The sequence below is a fragment of the Carya illinoinensis genome, chromosome 6 (genome assembly GCF_018687715.1).
Source record: "Carya illinoinensis cultivar Pawnee chromosome 6, C.illinoinensisPawnee_v1, whole genome shotgun sequence".
Taxonomy (NCBI): domain Eukaryota; kingdom Viridiplantae; phylum Streptophyta; class Magnoliopsida; order Fagales; family Juglandaceae; genus Carya; species Carya illinoinensis.
In genome coordinates this window covers 28,204,444-28,226,264 of record NC_056757.1, presented here as the reverse complement: position 1 = coordinate 28,226,264, position 21,821 = coordinate 28,204,444, and the positions used below count along the sequence as shown (strand labels likewise).

Genomic DNA, 21,821 nt, shown 5'->3' with positions numbered 1-21,821 from the left:
TCATTTGGCTTCTTACAGAAATCACAACAGTCTTCCACTTCAACCCCTTTCTTCACAAGATTATGAAAAGTTGGCAAATACTCATTACAAGCCCTCCAAGCAAAAGCTTTTAATTTGTGAGGAATTTTCAAATGCCGAAAACATTTCCAGAAAGAAGAAAATTGATGTGCTCTAGACCCCTCATCTTCAAGCTGAGATTTGGCAACCTGTAGTAGCTTATACCTACTTCGAACTGAATAAATACCACTCTTTTCAAAAACCCAATACCAAGAATCTTGCTGAGACACTAACACCTACAACTTCAGAATCTGACTCACTATCCTTGGATTGAAGAGAGTTTGCAATACATCCACATTCCACCATCCAATATTAGTGTTTATCAGAGCACTTACTCTTTGATTCAAATCAGAACCATCATAGCTTCTTGGAATTCCTTCCTTTGAATCCCCGGAATCCAAGGGTCATGAAAAACCCTTACCTCCTCCCCCTTACCCACTCTTCACATACAACCATATTTCAACAAACTTAGGGAACTGAAAATTCCTTTCCAAACATAGGAGGAATTAAAACCAACTTTTGCATCAAATAAAGAGCTCTTTGAAAAATATCGGGCTTTAAACATCCTATGTAGGAGAGAATTCTATTTAGTTAACAAACACCAACCTTGTTTAGCAAGAAGAATCAAATTAAAATTATAAAAGATTTTTAAACCCGTTAACTTCTCCCACCTTACCTAATGAATTTTCTTCCCTTGAGATTGATTTCCCCACAGAAAACGAGCCATCATCATCTCTATCTCATGGCACAAGTTTTGTGAAAACAAAAAAACAGCTCATAGCATATGTCGGGATAGACATTGCCACAGCTTTGAGGAGAACCTCTCTTTCTCCTTGTGATAACATAGTACCTTTCCACCCTTGAAGCTTTTGCCATAACCTCTCCTTAATTTCTGAAAATGCTTTTAGTTTTGATCTACCAACCATAGGAGGAAGGCCCAAATATCTCTCATACTGTTGTCATTGCTCCCACCCCACATAGACATAATTTCAGCCCTCAAATTCTCCTCCACATTCCTACTAAAAACCAAAGATGTTTTCTCTTTATTAATACACTAACCAAAAGCTTTCTCATACTTTTCCAAAAGGGACTGGATTTTCACATTTGTAGGAACATTAGCTTTGCAGAAAATCACACTATCATCAACAAATAATAAATGATTCACACTTGGAGCTCCTTTACAAATTTTAACCACTCTACAAAACCTTGACCAGAATTCCGTCTTAGCAAACTAATCAAGCATTCCGTACATAATAGAAACAAGTAAGGAGACAGAGGATCTCCTTGCCTAAGACTGCGAGTAGGAACAATTAGTCCCTTTGGGCTTTCATTAACAATAACTGAAAACAACACTGTAGAGACACATTTCATGATAAGATCAACCAACTTTTGAGAAAAACCAAGCGAAATCATCATCTTAACCAAAAACACCCACTCAACCCGATCATTAACTTTACTTATGTCAAGTTAAAGGGACATAAAACCTTTCTTTCCGATTTTCTTAGACCGAAGATAATGTAATAGCTCATAAGCAATTAAAACATTATCGGTAATCTATCTACCCGGAACAAAGGCACACTGAGATTCTGAAATCACTAACTGCAGAATTCTCTTAAGTCTATTTGCAATGCATTTAGAGAGAATCTTATACAATACATTGCAAAGACTAATCGATCGAAAGTGAGCCACTTTAGAGGGATCCTCCTTTTTAGGAATTAAGGTGATAAAAGTATGATTCAAATCCCTAGAAAAATCACCTAATTCAAGGCATTTAAGTAAAAAAGAATAGCTGATTTGCCAATCACACCACAATATTTCTAATAAAAAATAGGAGACATACCATCCGGTCCCGAAACCTTAGAAGGATGTACTTGCTTAATTGCTTCTTCCACTTCCTTTGCCACATAAGGCCTGATCAACTCCTCATTCATCTGCTCAGTTACCTTAACCTCTAGCCTTGAAAATATATTTTCCACTTTTAAAACATATTCATTCATGAAGAAAGCTGGATGCAAGCACCAGGTGTAACTGGTGTGCAAATGGCGTGTCCACATCATTTAATAAAATGGTGTGTTTTTCATCTATTTGCATTTTTGTTCTTAATGAAACACACTGTTTCATTTCCTTGTACCTTTCCCTCTCTATTTCCTTCCATCTTTGCCTATCTCTCTCAATTTCTTTCCCCCCTCCCTCCCTCCATCTCTATCTTTGTCGGACCTTTCCCTCTCCCTCTCCATCATGTTTCCTCTTCCCTCTTCCTTTCCATATCGTAACCCTAAATCCATCCCTCTCCATCTCCATCTGTCCACTTCGTAACCCACCCTAATTCAAATTGATATCTTCAAAATCTGAAAGGAGCATCAAGGTTGACTTGTGATTGGACGTAATTTCTTATTTTCTGTTTATCCACAAGTCTTTAGCTAAGCACTTAACATTTTGTTAGTAATTTAGTATTATAATATCCAATGGATTTGGATTTAATCTCAATCTCTACAACTCTCAAGATTCCATGCTTTTAAGATATTATTCTCTTGCAAATTTAAGTTCCCTTATGCAAAACTCATCTAGCATTTGTGTCGTTGAGCTATTGCATTATGAGGCCTTAATGCTTTTTCTAAGTTCAACAACCCAAAACAATATTATATGGATAGACTTTAGATGGGTCGTGGGTATATTGGATTTTGTTTGATGCTACCCATTGGCCATTGTGTTTTAATTGTTTGTAAATTAAACCTCTTGTTTCCCATGTCGGGTGGGTTAGAAAAAATACTTTAAGCATCTCGTGTATTCATTCATAGGGGATAGAAATTCTACTTCATTTGTGTGGTTAGCTGAGCAAGCCAAGACATATCTTCTCAGTTTCTTACATTTGTAGAAGCTAGAGTTTGAGGGAGTTAATCCAAGATTTCTTTCAGGTGCCCATATTTTTTTTTCTTGATGGAGAAATGCTTCAACGTACCAAAAAATTGGAATCGTTGGTTGTGACCCAAAGAAAAAAGAAAAATCTCTCATTCAGGAATTTGGAATCGTTGGTTGTGATCCAAAGAAAGAAGAAAAATCTATCATTTTGCTTTCCTTGCAGCATTTTTCTTTCTTTACTTTTTTTTCCCCTTTTTGTTTCTTTTTTCCCTTCCACGTAAGCTCCTATGTACTGCTGTTTACCCACCATTTGCGCATGCCGTTTGTACGTAGCAGAGGTGGTCATTCATTATATTCCATTGCGAAACAAAAAGTCTACTTACAAACGGTCTTGAGGAACCCGCGTCACCATGTCCTACGTGGCACGTTTCCAATACGGCGTCGTTTAGATTTTAATTCAAATTGAAGATGCAGCTCGTTTAAGTTTTGTTTTGCTTTTCACTTTCAAATCAGCCGACACACTTACGACTACGAGACCCTCCCCTCTTCCCATCGTCTTCCCCATTCTGCCTTCCATCCCAATCACCAGCAGTTAGTTTTTGTCCTTCCATCCCAGTCGCCGACACTTCCTTCTTCATCTTCTCCTCGGTAGACCCACAAACCCAAGTTTCAGGCTCGTACTGAAGAGCCACGAATCACAAACCCGTTTTGAACCCATGAACCAGAGCCTGTAAGCACTGTCATCTTCTCCACCAGATCTGAAATCTAAAGCCCGCTCACAAAGCAGTCCCGTAGGCACTTGGTCTTCGTCTTTTACTCAAACCCAAGACCCACAAACCCACGTTTCACATCTCGTACCGAAGAGCCACGAACCACAAACCCGATTTGAACCCACGAACCAGAGCCACAAAGCCCTGTCGTCTTCTCCACTAGATCTGAAATGTGAAGCCCACATAGCACCAAAACCCTAACTCTAACCCTAACACCGACAAAAAATCTAACCCTAACACCGAGTTTCAAATCAGGTTAGATTTCTCGTTTTTATGTGTTTTGGTTTTTTTCCAACATTCTCATGCTATACATACTTGATCATGTGTCATTGTTAATTTTTTGGGTGCAATGTATAAAATGTTTTTTTTTTTTTTTATAATAAAACTATTAAATTTGATATGCCCATTTGACACTCCATTGTAGACTTCTCAACATAGCTAACAAGTGAATGTCTTTTGCTTCATTTACTGAAAATGTCTATGAATTAGTGGTTGAAAGGTCCTTTTTGTTGAAAATGTCTATTAATTTGTGGTTGAAAGGTCCTTTTTGTTTTATTCCTCCTCTAAGTTATAATAATTTCACAACATTGTATGTTAAACCACTAATATATGGTAAATTGGAATTGAATGTGTAGATGGAGATGGGTTTGTAGTAATTAGAAAATTATAGTCAAGGTTGCTTACAATCGGGTTGTGTCATGTTGGGTTAGTATTAGGTCATTAAAATCGAAATTATTTATGAATTGACAAGAAACTGATCCAAGTTAATCGTCCTAAACAATTTGACATGCCTAACCAAAATTCATGGTCAATTCCACACAACCACTTTGATTTGTTTATCTACTTTGATTGCGTCGAGTCAACCAAACATAATTGATGATAACAGTGGCTCTACAACCATCCTTTATTTTTATTTTTTATGTTATACATCTTTTGAATATTTAAAACAAAATTCACAACACATTAAAAAATTATTAGTTCAACTCTTAAGTTAAAAAAATAAAAATAAAAACTACTATCAAGATTCTTGTCAGTCTTCTCCTGTGTGACTTTAACATTTCTATTGATGATACTACCCATTTGACTGGTATATATATATATTGTCAAGTTTGATCTCTAGATCCTTCTGTTGAATAATAAAGCAAGGCCATACAAAGAAATTTAAGAAAATATTTGAAGTAATACTACTAGTTTTTCAATCCATAACTCAATTTGTAGCTATAAATTACATGACAGGTCACGAATTGGTGTAATTTGGTGTGGGATCATTATGAATGATACCAAGTTTATTATAAACATTTCTTTTTTAATAGTTATTTTTTAATGATGATATTTTCACTAAACATATTTCATTTTCTACAAATAAGAGATAAAACCAATAATCTGTTAAGGTAGTTAACTCAGATAAAACCAACGTAGCATAATAGACTCATAGACAAGGGGAGAGAGAGGAGGGGGGGGGGGGCAATGAGAGGGTTCACATGATCCGGGGTAGGAAATGTATTGCCATTGATTTTTCAAGTGTCAAATGAGCTGGGAATCTTGGATTCATTTGTCATGTTCAAACCTATGTTCCGTGGGACTAAGTTTGTTTTATAGGTTTGTGGAGACACTGTTTTGTTACCAAATAATTGTTTGGGTGTTAATTGTTTTGTTACCAACTATACGCTGTTTTCTTACCAAATAATTGTGGCAAATTAGTTTTGGATTTTGACCACTAATAATTTTCTCTTCTGAAATATATATATATATATATGTTACTAACTAATTGTGGGAAATTAGTTTTTCCTTTCTCTTATTTGGTTCATCTTAGAAATGTCATCGTCCTCATCAATCTCTTCTTCATCTTTTGCTAAACGTACCACGGGGCAACCATTGTGCTGCTGTGGGATGAAAGCCACACTGAAATTTTCAACTACAGCAAAAAATCCTGGCCGGCCATTCTTAGGGTGTCCAAAGTACAACACAGAGGTAATTACATCTGTATCCTTTTTGTTGACATTTCTTTCAGTGTTCATTAACTAATTTGTGTTCTAATGTTCAGGGATTACCCTTCTGCAAGTTTTTCTAGTGGGCAGATAGTAATCAAGTGACTGAGCTCCAGCTTCAAGAAAGAATCAATGACCAGTTACAGAGGGAGAAAGATCTGTCAAAAATAGTCGACCTTCTCGAAAAAGGGAGATTGACCTGCGTAAGATGCTGGATCAACTTGAGAAGGAGTTGCTGCGGCAGACACAAGAACTTGATATTAAGAGGGAGCAGAAACTGGGAAAACAGTTTAGTGGGATTGCATTAGTGGTACTTTTAATTTGTATTGGACGCTGGCTCTTGTATTAGAGGAGAGGGAGCTGAATTCTTGGATAGATGGCTTTAGTAGATGATGATAACACTCGATGTTAGAAATGCATTGTTGCAAATTATTTATTTTGTTGGAGTATCTAAATGCCAAATTAGTTGCTGTAAATTATTTATTTTGGATGATGTAATGCACACTGTTATATATTTATTCCTGTAAATTCTGGGAATTATGGTGTATTAGTGGGATCTGGAACAGATGTTGAATTGAGCAGTACCCCATCAAGATGTTTAATAAACAGAACGACAATTCATTCATCATCGATGTTTAGAATTATGGATGTTTAGAATTTTGCTTTCTGGATGTTTAGAATTCATTCATAAACAGAATTGAGCTTTCTGGATGTTTAGAATTGTGCTTTCAGATGTTGAATTCATTCATCAATGCAGGTTTCATAAACCAAACGACAATTCAGGACAATTCCACGACAATTCATAAATATTCTCTTTCATCAATGCTTAATATAGGTCTCGATTAATAGTCCCCCTACACGCCTAGAATCCACGACAATTCCTTTATAGAACATGTTGCCAGAGATGCACTATAGCAAAAACACCAACAATTCCTACAGCAAACACACGAAATACACCAACAATTCCTATAGCAATTCCTACAGCACCTACACCAACAATTCCTTCAGCAAATACAACAATTCCTACAACAAATACACTACAACAATTCTGTTACAAGACCTTTTCAAATGTTTGTTCCATTAGTCATCAAATACACCAACAAAGAACCTTCCTGTAAAACCCATATTCCACCCCAAAATATTATTTGCAGACAAAATCTGCTTGCAATTACCATTAAGCCTACAACCAACGTCATTTACCACCAAAAAATTGATAATCCCTTTTAATCAACAATAGATGCTTAATAGCACAACAAAATCTTCAAGAAATAAATTAAAGCTTTAATATTGCCCCCTCATCATCAAAGGCAAAATTAAATGTTTACACCAACAAGTATCTATATTCCCAAAATACCACCAACAACAAGATTACTATTCACAGATGTTTCCTTAAATATTGGTAGGCCAACTCATCACCAAATTTGTCAGCAGCTGGTACACCACATGATCAACTTACAGGGAAAACAAATTATGTAAATTTGGTGCCAAATCCTTCATTAAAACCCACAAAGAACACCCTAATCATTAAAACCCAAGTTTTAAAAAAATATAAGCATGTGTAACCACGGAAAGGCATACCCACGACAATCATGTCATTCTCGTGGTTGTGAACCATCCTATATAGCCTCTAGCGGTTGTGATCCAACCAACCTAAATTGCATCTGTAGACCAATAAAAGTCATATGTACCATCTGATGTCAAACTTACTATTAAAATTATCATCCATACCACAAGTTGGGATTCACGTACACTTTCTTGGCTTTGCATCAGTCTTTCTTGGGGTTGGGCTCCAATAATGTCAGCAGCTGGTATGCTTTCTGGAACAATCTGATTATACGGTACCCCCAAAATTTAAAACAATGCTTAATACGAAACATAAACAGAATTTCTTTATCTTATAATTCAAATATAAATATAAATGGAATATATTACTTGCACGACACCAAATAAATTCTTGCGCACGTCTACGACTGATATATCTTCTCCATTTCGCTGAAAATAATATATCAAATTTTTCAGGTAGTAATATAAAAATTAAGCATCAACAAGGTAGAAATCAAATAAATATCAGCACCTGTTTGCGTTTTCCCTTTCCCTGCGCTCGCTTGGTCTTCTCTTTAACTTTTCGCGAGTCTCTCTCCATCCTGGATGCTCTCTTCAGAGATGGGGGTCTCCCTTTCCCTCTCACAATATGTGGACTGAGAACTTGTTTTGAAGAACCAACAGTTGCTGTAACATTTGCGGTACCACTTGCATGTGCTGTGGGATCCAAATTGCCAGAATAGAGGTCAATCATTGCATGCAACTTATTAGTTGCATCCAAAGTATGTTCTCTCGAACCTGCAGCATGAGTAATCATCTTATAACAGATGTTCAAAAGACTTGAATAAGTAATAGAATCCTCCCGTTGATGTACTGTGTCGTGGCTGCTATGGATTAACATGTATCTTCTTTTGATGTCCCTCCTTCATCGATCCAAAATGTACCTATCTGGCAATGATTTAATCCCGTTACATTTGAACACATTGAAGATGTGCCAGCACAGTGAGCACACTATCCCCCTCATTTCAAATAAATCACAACAACACTTTGCAACACCTGTATCTTCCTGACTAAAGTGGACTGAATGTGTAACCAACTTCGCGAACTCTTCAAGACAAACTTCATCCTCTACTACATAGGTCTTTACTGTACCATCCACCTTGAGTAAAACTGGGTCCAAGTCCATAACGGGAGCAAGTTGTTGCTGAACTTCCCTAAACTTTTCATTGGTGTACAAATCTTGATATCTCTTTTCAATTGGAGATCTAGAAATGCAGGAAATTGTGACATTAAATGAATGGAAGTTCGCTACATTTTCGTTCTCAATTTTCTTTTTCAATGCATTATCATATTGATCAACAAACTCTTTCAAGTTTGTCTTAGCATGAACATAACTATCAAAAAAGGCATTCATGCTCTCGCTCTGCTGAGTTGTATTCATTCCAGCCCAAAAAACATCTCTAAAAAATGTCGGTACCCAGTACTCACGCTCAGTGTATAAACTCTTCAACCACACATTCTCATGCAAGTTGTACGTGGTGATGAACTGATCCTAACAATTCTCGAACTCTTCCCGAGTTTGGGTGTCATACACACATTTCATTAGTGTAGTTTTCATTCCAGTTTTGTAGGAACCATAGCTTCCAAACTTTTCAGAGACTTTCTTAAGTATATGCCAAAGGAAAAATCGATGTCGACTTTTGGGGAAAACAATTGAAATGGCATTTTTCATCGCTCTGTCTTGATCAGTGATATTAGCCTTCGGCGCTATACCATCCATACACTGTAACCAAGTCTGGAATAACTACATGAAGGTCTCAGTATCCTTTGAGGAAATCAAGCCAGCTCCTAACAAAATTGATTGCCCATGGTGGTTTACACCAACAAATGGTGCAAAGGGCATCCCATATCGGTTCGTCAGGTATGTGGTGTCGAATGTGATCACATTACCGAAATATTTGTACGCAGCTCTACTACGGGGGTCTGCCCAGAATACATTCTTTAACCTACCATCATCATCCAGGTCCATTAATGCAAAGAACCTCAGATTTTTGTACTGCATTCGTAAAAAGTAGTCTTGAAGAGCCCCAGCACCATCTGCGCCCAGTCGTAAATGTCGTGCCTTGTCGATGTAGTTACGACAATCCTTTTACAAAAATGGGAGGTTCTCAAATCCACCCGCACCAACAGCAAAAGATCCGAAACTCTTATTCATACGGATCCCAGCCATATGAGCCATATCATTTATATCAAGGACTCTTTTTATGGATTCACTTACTTCTCTATTACATCGAAAGAAGCGTGATTTCTTTGGGCTCAGGTTGTGATTATGGATATTGTGAACTATATTCAGCTGAAACTTTCCATCAGCAGTTTTTGAGGCATTAATCTTTACCTTACATTCTGTCTTTCCTGTCGGACGAGGGTTGGCAACATTCAAAATCCTATTCCGAGCCTTCCCACCACGGGCACAGGCAAGTGTACATATCTAACAGTCCCATCCTCTCCCCTCTCACTCCTTTTTGTCATCACCCCAAACCCGCATTTCTTACCATATTTCTTATAATAACTCATTAAATCTTCTAACGAATTAAACTCCATCCTGGACTTTGGCACATCATCACCATCCATTTGCACTTTCTCAGATGCTCCGGCACTGGATATGGGGGTTTCAGTTTCCCCACCATCAGGTCTATTATCCTGTGCACCTGGTCTATCCGCAACACATTCATCAACTCTAGAGGATGTACATGGTGATTCGGTTTCCCAACCATCGGGTCTATTATCCTCTATACCTTGGAATTTGCTTGTAATGGAGCTTGCACTAATACAAGATATCGGGTCTTCCATGCCATGTTGAAATGGGTAACTACCATTCTGGCAAAAAGAAAAAAACAATGCAATTAAACTCTTTTAAAAAACCAAATTATTAAAATTAAACATGTTTGATATGACAACACCACCTGTAGGTTGCTTGGATATTGGTTGGCACTAGGATATGATAAAAAAGCCGGTGACCACGCAGGCATTGGTCCATAGTAACCGTACATGTAATTTGAGATGTTTGGACACGTTGATGGTATGTCCTAAAATATTATTGGATAAGTTATTGATGTATTTTGACAATAAAATATCAACTAATAAACAAATAATGTTTTCGATATATTAAATAATACAACATACCGCGGGTGAGGGATTTGAGCTAGATGGCTTTGAATTAGACAGGTCTTCTTTTCCGTTTCCCATGCTAAGAGGGAGGCAAATGAATTGTCAATAGCAATATTATATAACTTAAACCACATTATAATCTATGAACTAGTATATAAAAAATGAAGAAAGATACTAATATCTACAAAAAATCCCAAAATCAACATTACTAGGAAGGAAACAATGTCCTGCAAATGCTTTCCAGCCAATCACTGAATATAATAATTCTAAGGTGGAGAACATTGACACAGATTTGGTAATAATTCACTACATTCTAACTATGGTTTACCAAGTTGACAAAATCTTCTTCTAGCAAACATTCAAATGTCTTGTCAATTGTTTTTCCCTCTTTAATCTCTAAATATTTATCCTACTCACCCTGGGATTTGATCTCTAAATAATTAGTGGCATGTTCTATTTTAATTCATAAAGCAATTTATGTAGGGGAAAATTTGTTTTGCTTAAACGTTCAGGCATTCCTCATGAGAGAGATCAATAAATATCATAATTTGTTTTCAGCATCATTAAATATAGTTAAGAGGCTTGAAGCCACACGGTTTAATACTACAGTGGGAACCAAATATGAATTCATCCAAAAATTTAATCAACCAACTACCCTACTGTTAACATATTTTCATGCTCGTTATAAACTTTAAATTTAATCATAGAACCAAGTTTATTATGGCATCCAAGTCCATGTATGCTGTAGTTGTAAAAATTAAAATAGAGATGTAGACGTAATGGAATAAGCATTATCATTTCTTTCCCGTAAGCTGAAACAGGACATTCATCAACACCCGAAAACTGGAGACCCGTAAACATCCTTACTACAGACCAAAAAATCTATAGTAACCAAATAGCAAGACTAAATCAGGTTTGTCTAAAATGAAAGAATACAACAGAAAAAAAAAAAAGAACAAAAAAGATAAACCCAAAACATAACTCATTACCGAATGGACTTGGATGCGCCCAGGGTTGAAAATGAAAACGTTGGGGGCTGAAGGGAAAGGGGGCGTCCCTAGTGACGGACGGCGACCTCACCAACCTATTTGCTCCACGCCGGCGACTTTCTGCTTCAGCCCTTTTTGGATCTTCTCTCTGCTTCAGCCACATGAAACTGCTATTTCGATTTCCCTCTCATTTTTTCTGCTTTGTTTCTTTTTTTCTTTTTTTTTTTAAATTTAAATAATAGCTGACGTGGTAGTACACATCAGCCGACACGTCATCTGATGTCGCACCTGTTCTGCAAATCCAGTTGCATATAGAAGAATTGATTTCGAAATTCGCTCGTTGCCTTTCGATTCCCCCTTTTGACTCTCGAATGAAGCTCCTACTCTTCGGCATTCCTCTGCTCTCTCTCTCTCTCTCTCTCTCTCTCTCTCTCTCTCACACACACACACACACACACACACGCACGAGCAATGGAGGCCAAGCTATTAGAAGCTAATATGGCAGGCACTACAGCCCATAATTTCTTAAAGTCTTCAAGACCCACATTGCAATTCGCCTCCCAGAGCATCCTTGGCTTTCTCCCGTCAAATTTAGGCAGAAACAGTTTTCGCCCTCCTCAAATTTCTTGTTCTTTTTCAGTCTCCTCCTCTCCCAGCAGGTACATTGAAAATTTGTCCTTTTTGTTTTTATATTTCTTCAATTTCTCGCTTGCTAACATCAATATTTGAGCATTAGCAGCTCTCAATCTTCAAAAGCTAGTCCTGCGTTGTTATTACAACTGAAACTTTTTTATCTAATGATGCAAGTTGGAAATATAGATAAAAGGCTGGTGGGGTTTTATTGTGAAAGAGCAAATAATATATATACAAGCGGCGTGTAAACGAGTGTACGGAAAAAATAAAAATGAATACTTCTCATTCTCTTTCTTCTTTCTCCTCTCTGTTTTTTTTTTTCTAATCTCTTTCTCACCTTTGGTTATTCTTTCTCGCCATCTTCTTCTCCTATTTTATTTCTCTCAAACTTTTCTCCGCTATCCTTCACCAACCCTATATCGTCTTCATTTTGCCAAAACCACCCAATACCGACAAACTCTCTTTGATCTATTCCTCCCGCTCTCTCTCTCTCTCTCTCTCTCTCTCTCTCTCTCTCTCTCACACATATTTTGGTCTTCTTAGATTTCTTTTTTCAATCCTGTCCATCTGCTGCCGGTTAGATTTTCTTTTCAGTGGAAAAATTTCAGGTTGGTTTTAAAATGTTCCACCATCCCATAGCATTCAATCAAAGGTTTTTTCATATTTTTTTTTATTTGTTTTTTTGTCTTAAAATCGGGATCTCTATGGATAAGCGCAAGCGGTTGGCCATCTGAAATGGATCTGAAGGCAAATAAATTCAACTATAAATGCACCTTCTATTCGAAAAGGCCGAGCGGAATGCAATGAGTACAGTCGAAAGGTGGGGAAGGATTGTTCCGCCCAAGTTTATGGAGCCGAAACAGGGTGTGGATAATTCTGATTTGAACAGAAAGATTGAAGAACCTTTAATCTCTAGCGCGAAGCCAAAGATTAACCGTAGGGGTTTAAGTTTGTGTCCCACGGAGATATTCGCCGGAGCCAGACCTCAACAGCTAGATAAGCCTGAAATCACGCCGGTCCAACCAATTCAGAGTCGTCGGAAATCATGCTTTTGGAAGCTTCAAGACATTGACGAGTTGAAAGCGGCAAAAGAAATGGGTAAGAGTCTGAGTGTTAGCCCGAAATCGCGGAAAACTTTATCGAAGTTTCAAGCTCCAAAGCAGGCCGCAACCACAGTCGGGTCTAAAAGGCCTGTCAAGAAAGAAGATCGGTTTCTCGCATCAATTCAGCCACAGAAGCTGTTCAAGGATAGAGAAAAGTCGCGACGGCAAAGAAATCGTCTTCAACGAGGGAAGGAGCACGGAACGATATCTTCAAGACCAAACTTTGAAGCATACAAAGTCGAAGATTCATACCAGGAAGATGACCCACACAATGATTCTGGCGCACCGTTTACTTTTTCTTTTCTTTTTTGCCTTCTTCTTAACTCGTCTCTCTCTCTCAGCTTTTTCATGGAGTCGGCCATGACTTTTGTTCCTTAGCACTTATTAAATGGCAAATGACAAGATTAGTAAAGAGATAACGAAAGAGAGAGGAGAGAGAATTTAAAAAATTATTATTAAATGAGCCGATTGCGCGCCGTTTGTATCCTGCACTTGCAGAAGGCATTTCCCGGGGCATAATTTCAGGTCGTAATTCACGCTAAAATGCGTAGGGAATTGTGCAGCATTAGCTACACGCACCCCATGCGAATGAGAAAATGCATGCCTAATTGCGCATAATATTCCATGCAAATGGTCACTTTGGGCATATACGATAAATGGGCCAGAGGCGTATTTCGGCCACCGATTTCGCGTCTCACAATGATCCCGAATTCCCTCAAGAATCAAACCGTAGATGCGCTTTTAAGTGTCTCATACTCTTTTTTTTTTTTTTCTTCATGGGAGTCGGCGTTGAAAGATATAAGGGTCTGTATGAAACAATCACAAAAAGTAAGACACGTACACATATATACAAGGATCTTTGCATGCTTCCATATATATGGATTGGATATAATGTCAATTCTTTCAAGACTAATACAACCTTCATTTATTTAATGTTTGATTAGAGTTGAACTTCTTTCATTAGCCCTATAGCGGGTAGATTGAATGTACAACCTTAAATAATGATATGTTTGGCCATGTTCATGAACAAGCAATGGAAGCAACTGCCATGTCCATTTGTTTATATTTGCTATGATATATCTTGATGTGAAAATACTTGGATGTGGGGAATAGTTTAAAACTTTTGAGTAGTGTGGATGAGAACTTGCTAGGATGTTTCACAGAAGAAACACCCCACCGAAAAAAAATAGAGTGACTTTCAAGTGTTGATTAACCAATTCTCACACGCATCTTCTATTGATACAGATATGCACAGAAGAAGAGGGTGGATGAGAGTAAAACTTTTGACTCTAGACTATATAAGGCACTCTTTAATTCGACAAGAGGACAGCATAATATTTAGCCTTTTGGAGAGGGCTCAGTATTGTTATAACGCAGATACATATGACCCTGATGGATTATCCACCAATGGTTTCCATGGATCTTTGGTTGAGTTCATGGCCAGGGAAGCAGAAAAGCTCCAGGCTCAGGTTATCTCATCTATGAGAGATAGAGAGGAAAAAAAAGAACTTAGGGGATAACTAGAGTTAGGATGTGACAAGATTTCTAATTTGTTTCTTTTTGAAAACTAGTTGGGCAGGTATAAGAGCCCGGATGAGCATCCTTTCTTCCCAGAGGACCTACCTGAGCCAATACTCCCACCTTTGCAGTACCCACAGGTACGGAATACTTCTATTCTTTTTTATGTTCATTTTTAATCCACAATACTTGGTTAACAATAACTCCACTGATCCTTAAGTTTATGAGAAATTACTTTTTTGTTTTTTAACCTGTAAAAAAAGGTAATTATACTCAATGCTTATGATTTCTCCCGGCAATCCATCGCTGTAGTTAATATTATGGGGAAATTGAGTAACGGGGAGTTAAATTTTTGCATTTGAATGATTTTAGTGATTTAACTGTTGTATATGGTTGGAGCTTCAGGATTGGTTTTGGATTTATTTGATGCTCTGACTTTCAGGAATTCATTGGCTTTCTTTTATTTATTTCTTTTTTATTTATTTTATGGGGAAGGGGGGAGGGGAGGGGGTTGTTGTACTCCTTTTGTACGTGGGTTGCATGGAGTCAATTGCCAAGAGCTAATCAAACACTTGAACAAATAGCACGCACAAAATAATTTATTTTGTTGACTTCAGTGGCCCATAGGCCAATGTAACTTTCTAGTTAGTTTGCAAGCTCTAGTTTTAAATCTTGAAGACAATGAATGAATTTGTAGCAATTTCAGTTCTAGTTTATACCTTATAAAATCAGTTCTTGGTTGCAATTTTTTGTGAAGGGAATCATATTAGACATATCGCAATTCAAACTGGCACTTGCCTTTCTACTGCATTTAATTGGAAATGATGAGCTTCCATCCTCCTTGAGATCTCTTTAGATTTCATTTTTATTCGATGTTGTTGAGATGTCTCTTTTTCTGATATTCAACTAGGTTTTGCATCCCTGTGCTGATTTGATAAATATAAACAAAAAGGTGTGGAATATGTACTTTAGAGATCTTCTTCCAAGATTGGTCATAGTAGGCAATGATGGCAATTGTGGATCAGCTGCTGTATGTGAGACACTTTGTCTACAGGTATGGCATTGAGGTTTTGCTCTGTCATCAACTATAACTGAGTTTTATTTGGAGAAGGAGAGATACTGCCTTATGATATGAACTGTCATCTTCCTTTCGCTTTTTCAATAGGTAATAAGCAACCCCATCAATGATCATTTTTTCAATGCAAGCTCTTTCATGAAAAGACTCGAGCATTGCTTCTTGACTGGTTTTACCTTTAAATAGTTAAAAAAAAATATCCATAAGATTTAGATCTTTTCTTTATTTAATTCTCTTTGGTGTGAAAATTAAGCAAAATATTCGTACAACTAATCTGACTAAGCTTTAGTTTCAGTGAAGTGCCTCGTTCACTTTACCTCTTAATTTGTCACTCTGGTCACCTTTGATAGCTTTCATGCACATCGAAAATTGCCAAACATGTAGAACATTGGAGTATGCCATCCAATGGTTCCTTAAAGAGAGATCTCTCACAACACATTAGCTAATGCATGGCTTGTAGGCATTAAACTTGGGTCTTACCATGTGTTGGGAAGTTGGCAGTCTGCTGTGAAATTTATCTCTTATGCAAGATAATTTTTCTTATTTTGAACCGTCTAGAAATTGATGGATAATTTCTTCACCTTTTGAATAAACCAAGTCTTTACTTGTATATATTTATGGTTGTTCCTTATATTATTTGAGGGTGGAAAAGGCAGCATTACCGTCAAAAGAATATGTCCATATTTTTTCTCTTGCTATGTGTAAGAATAATATCATACTCCCCTCCCCGCCTCACCCCCCAATGAGGCATGGCATTTCATTATATGGCTATTAGATATATGAGGCCTAACGCTTTCCCCATGTTGCTTCACCCTCTCAAAGCCAAAATAGTTACACAGACATGCATTATGTAGAAAAAAAAAATCCAATAAGATTATCCCGTTTCCAATTCAACTTTCTCATCATATTGGTTTCCAAACTTCCACGTTCTTTTCTACAACTAAAATGTACAGAACATATTATTGAAATCAAACTATCTTTTCACCACGTCAGAAAGAATATGTAGTAACATATGTCAACTTTGGGCTCATTGGGTATGTTCCATATTTGGTCTGAAGAAACTTAACTCATTTTGATTGGTTACATTGCAGGCACTCTCTAAGAGAATCCACTACGGTAAATTTGTTGCAGAGGCAAAATTTCTTGAGTCCCCTGCTGTGTACGAGGCTGCCATTAGAGTGCAAGAAAGTGTTGCTGGGCCTGGCATAATGTTCTCTGATTCCTTTTTGTTTGGTTATTTCTGTTTTTGCTTCAATGATTGATTTCCTCAAATTTTAATCGTTTTTCAATTTCTGGGAATATGTGGGTCTTGCAGGACAGGTCTCGACTAATGGAATTGCTGACATATGAAACAGTGGAAGCAGCAATCGAGAAGAGAGTAGAGATGAAAGCTAAAATATTTGGGCAAGATGTAAAGATCAGCCAAGAGGAAGATGAGGTTGATCCTGCATACAAAATCAAGCCAAGCTTAGTTGCCAGTCTGTTCAGGGATTCGATCATGCCTCTAATGAAGCAAGTTCAGGTTGAATACTTGCTGCGAAGATTGGATTAAACAAGCAAACAGAGTGTGCTCGCTGTTTCTTATTTTGACTTTCAGCACGGAATCTGTTGGATATGAATATTGATTAAATATCAATATCAAACAACTTTGAGGGAGCCGCTTTGACATCTAAGATGTGCATGCGGGTCAGCCTGGACCAGAAATTCGGATGTCCAGACACAGGTCAGATAATTGGCCTGCCTAGTAGTGGGTGGATAGCGGATCCGGTTAGCAGATATCCTGATTCCTTCCCCTTCCCATATGTGAAGGATTGTTGCACTAACAAAAACTAGAGTCTGATTGGAACTTGCATGTCTGGAACCTAAAGAAGTTTGGTTTAGGGCCGTAGCTTGGTGTGGTAATTTGACTCACTTCTCCCCCCCGAATTAGAATCAACTATTTCTCAATTCTCACCCCCACCCTCTCACTTTATGGTGGAGATGTGGTTGTACTAAAGGCTGGTATTATGTGTTTTCACGTTGTTATTGTACTGCATGAACTTCTTAAAGCTTTGAGCACAGACAATATCAGAGTCGGAGTGCCCTACCTCTGACTCTGACTCTAACTCCGACTTGTTGGAGCGGAATCGGATTTAGGTTTTTTTATTGGGCTTTTTTTCTTGGCCATTGGAAATTTTAATTTGACAATTTTGGGCTCTCACTAATTGGGTTAGGCTTCTAGATTTCAATTTTTTTAAAAAAATATTTTTTCAAATTTCAATTTTATTAAAACATAACCAAAATTGAAAAAATAAATCATTGTACAAATTAATATTATTATAAATTAGTATTCTATGTTATTATATATTAATGTTTATACATTAGTATTACATGTTATTACATATTGATTATTATACATTACTAGTATATGTTATTATAATTTAGTTATTATACATTAGTATTACATGTTATTATAAATTTACATGTTTGTATTTATACATAATACATTAGTATTAAATGTTATTATACATTAGTTATTATATAATTAGTATTACATGTTATTATACATTAGTGTTACATTGTAGTAATAGTTAATAGTATGGTGTTTACATATACTAAACTATTATTAGTCAATTTAGTCTATTTATATTATAGTATAAGTATATTATTTTATAATAATTTACTCATACTAGTATATTATTGATTTTAATTAACTATATAAGTTAGGGTTATTATATATATATGATTCATATATAAAAAACACATATATTTTTATAAAATATGTACAATATCGAAGTTGGAGCGGAGTCAGTATATCACTACCTTTGACTTCGACTGTACCGACTCTGATTTTTTTTGGTGAAAAAAACTTGTTAAGTTGGAGTCAGAACAGAGTTGAATTTTTAGATTTTTGCTCAGCCATACTTTTGATTCAGCTTATCTATCTCTAACCTTTTCTTGTTTATCTTGTTGATTTTTCTAAAATTAAAAGTCGATGCCTATCTATCTTATATGTGGAGACAAGTCATAACTTTAATTCATCGACGCCCTCAAGTCACTATCACTGTTTTTGTCAATTGGCTATTCTTCTTGCTATAATCCATAAGCCTCAAATTTTTTTTCCCAATTTTTCCTTTGACAAGAAAGAATGCCACAAAAGTTTTCTTGAAGGAGTGCTGAAGTTTTACAATGATGCTTTATGTTATGGATCTAGGACTTTTACCAAGTTATCCCCCTTATATATATGAGTTGTTTTCCCCCTTTATAGCAAGAACATTTGCAAGAAGGACAATTTTCCGGTGTGCTAAATAACTTTAAAAGAAGCAGATGAAGGTTTCCCAGATAAGTGTACTCAACTTTTCAACTTTTATTTTTATAAAAAGAAAGATTGCTGCAAAAAAAAAAGGGTAAATGAACATTTTCTTACCCAAGCAATTAAGTGCACTGCACTTAAGTGCTTTCCATGCATGTAGGATATAGGGCTGGGAACCCATACTCCTTAGCCAATTGAACTGTAGATGATCAATGCACTGTACAAGAAAAAAAGGGTGAGAGGCACCCACTACACATGAAGGACACAACAACTGAGGATGATGGAAGTGCACAATGCGAGTGAATCACGCATGTTGTGCATGACATGCACAGTGCCATGCAAAACAACACATGGGTGCACTTTAAGTGCACCAAGTGGGCACACACTAGCAGGCTAGCTACCCTCTGCCCATGCAAATAGCCCTGTTGTGGACAGCTAGATAGGATCGACGGGGACCACCTTGCCTGATTCGTATTGTGTGAGGCACTCGAGATCCCACCAACCATAAGGGAGGCTTGGGATAGCCATCAACGACCACCATTAGGGTTGTTGGTGGCTTCTGTCTCTGGTGGAGCCTCTTGCTTCTCGAAGCGACAACGGGCATCGGAGTTTGCGTCTAGGATGCGCATTGCGAGGAGATCCACGGGCTGGGGGGATTGAGCTAGTCAGTCACATGGGGAGCTAGAGACAACCACCGGGGACCAACACTGGGGTTGTCGATGGTTTTGGTCTTCGAGAGAACAGTCCCCCTTCCAGAACTGGCACCACCAGTGGAGGTAGCATGAGCAGCGGGCACCTCATGTTGAGGATCTGCATGGACTGTGAATCCCTCCAGCGACCACCATCACACCAGCAACTCCCTCCGACAACCACTTATTCGGCCATCAGAGATTTCTGCTGCCACAAGAACACCTTCTAGTGGAGGCAGAACACGCAGTGAGCATTGCATGCAAAGAGTCAGCGCATAATGCAAGGTCCATCAGCGGTCACTATCATGCTGACATTTTCTGTTGTAGGCATCATCACAACCTCTACATCTCGGCTCAGACATCGGTGGCGGGCAATAAGAATCTCAACTAGGACACTAGTAGCGGGCAACTTGCATCTCGACTTGCCCAACCACCATGGTATCACCTCGGTCATGCAAGTCCTAACTCGGCACCACGACTGCATCCCGACTCACCCAACAGCAGGTCCTGACTTGCCCAACCACCATAAAGTCGCTCAGCTAGCATACAGACTTGCTTAACAATCATGGAGTCGACCAACTAGCATACAAACTCGCCCAACAGTCACAGGTCGCTCAACCAGTCATAGAGTCTCCCAACTAGCATACAAACTTGCCTAGCAGCCAGGGACCTGCCCAGCCAACCACAGACTCACCCAGCCAACCATAGACTAGCCTTCCATGAACAAGCAGCTCTCCTACTTACCCTCCTAGCGGGATCCAAAGGGGTGGGTTACACCTTAAGGCTGATTTATGCCTCTTGTGGTGGAGAGCGGGATCAGCACTAACCTGACTCAATACTTACCTTCCATATGGTGTCAATGGGCAGGAGTGAGTCCAGTCTCAAACTACTAGACAACTTACCTCCCAGTAAGGATCGATAGGCAAGTCCAGTCCCCCCGGTGGCCCAACCTCCCTAACAGAGGAGAGTGGGTCTAGCCTCTTGGCTACATGACAACTTACCCTTACCACCGCTACGGTGAAGAGTGGGATCAGCTCCAGCCAGACCCGACACTTACCTTCCATGTGATATCAACGGGTGGGAGCAAGTCTAGTCCTAAACTGTCCAATAACTTATCTTCTTGTGAGGGTCGATAGGTTGGTCCAGCCCTTGTGGTGACTCGACCTCCCTCATGGAGGAGAGCCAGTCTAGCCTCTAGGCTACATGACAACTTACCTCTCCCTCGTCAATGTGAAGAGCGGACCAACTGCTTAGCTGTCCAACGCTTACTTCTTTATGAGGTACCCAAGGAATAAGTTACGCCTAAGGCTGCTTTGTCCCTCTCACGGTAGAGAGCGGGCAAACCCTCAACCCCTCAACTGCTCAACCTTCTTTGTGAGGATCAACAAGCGGGAGTGGGTCCAGGCCTAAACTGCCTAGTAACTTACCTGCCTATGAGGGTCGATAGGCAGGTTCAGCCCTTGCTGCAACTCGACCTTTACTGCAGTGGAGAGCGAGTCCAGCCTTTAGGCTACTCGGCAACTTACCTTGACATCTGCCATAGTGAAGAGTGGGGTCAATGCCAGCCTACCTGACACTTATCTTCCCTGTGATGTTAATGGGTGGGAGCAGGTCCAATTCCAAACTGCCCGACACTTATCTCCCATGAGGGTCGATAGGCAGGTTTAGCCTTTTGGCTACCCGACAAGTTACCCCGACCTCTATTATGGTGAATAGCGGACCAACTCCTCAGCTGTTTGGCAACTTACCTCCCTAGGGACCATAGAGGCTAGTTTAGCTTAAGGCATCCCGACTTCTCCTCTAGTGGAGAGTGGGTTTAGTCTTTTGACTACTCAATATTACTCCTGGGATGCCATCTCCTGCAACGAAATGCCAAACAGATAATGCCTTAGACCCTCACCACACTCCATCTCCTGCAATGGAACACCAAACAGATAACGCCTCAAACCCTCGCCACACTCCATCTCCATCTCCATCAAACAAGACACCAAATAAGTAACGCTTTAGACCTCCACAGCACCCCAGCAAAACAACTCAAGTATATGAATTTTGCACCCTCAATTGGAGTTTGTTTACACTTACCGGTTTGACTTTTATAGTGTGATCAAACATCTCCTAGCTACCTTCTCGTTGAGAGT

At 38.5% G+C, this 21,821-nt stretch overlaps 1 pseudogene; it reads left to right on the top strand.

Moving 5' to 3' along the window:
- Nucleotides 1-12,809: 12,809 nt before the first annotated feature.
- Nucleotides 12,810-17,732, top strand: LOC122312730 (annotated as a pseudogene).
- The last annotated feature ends 4,089 nt before the right edge of the window (nt 17,733-21,821 follow it).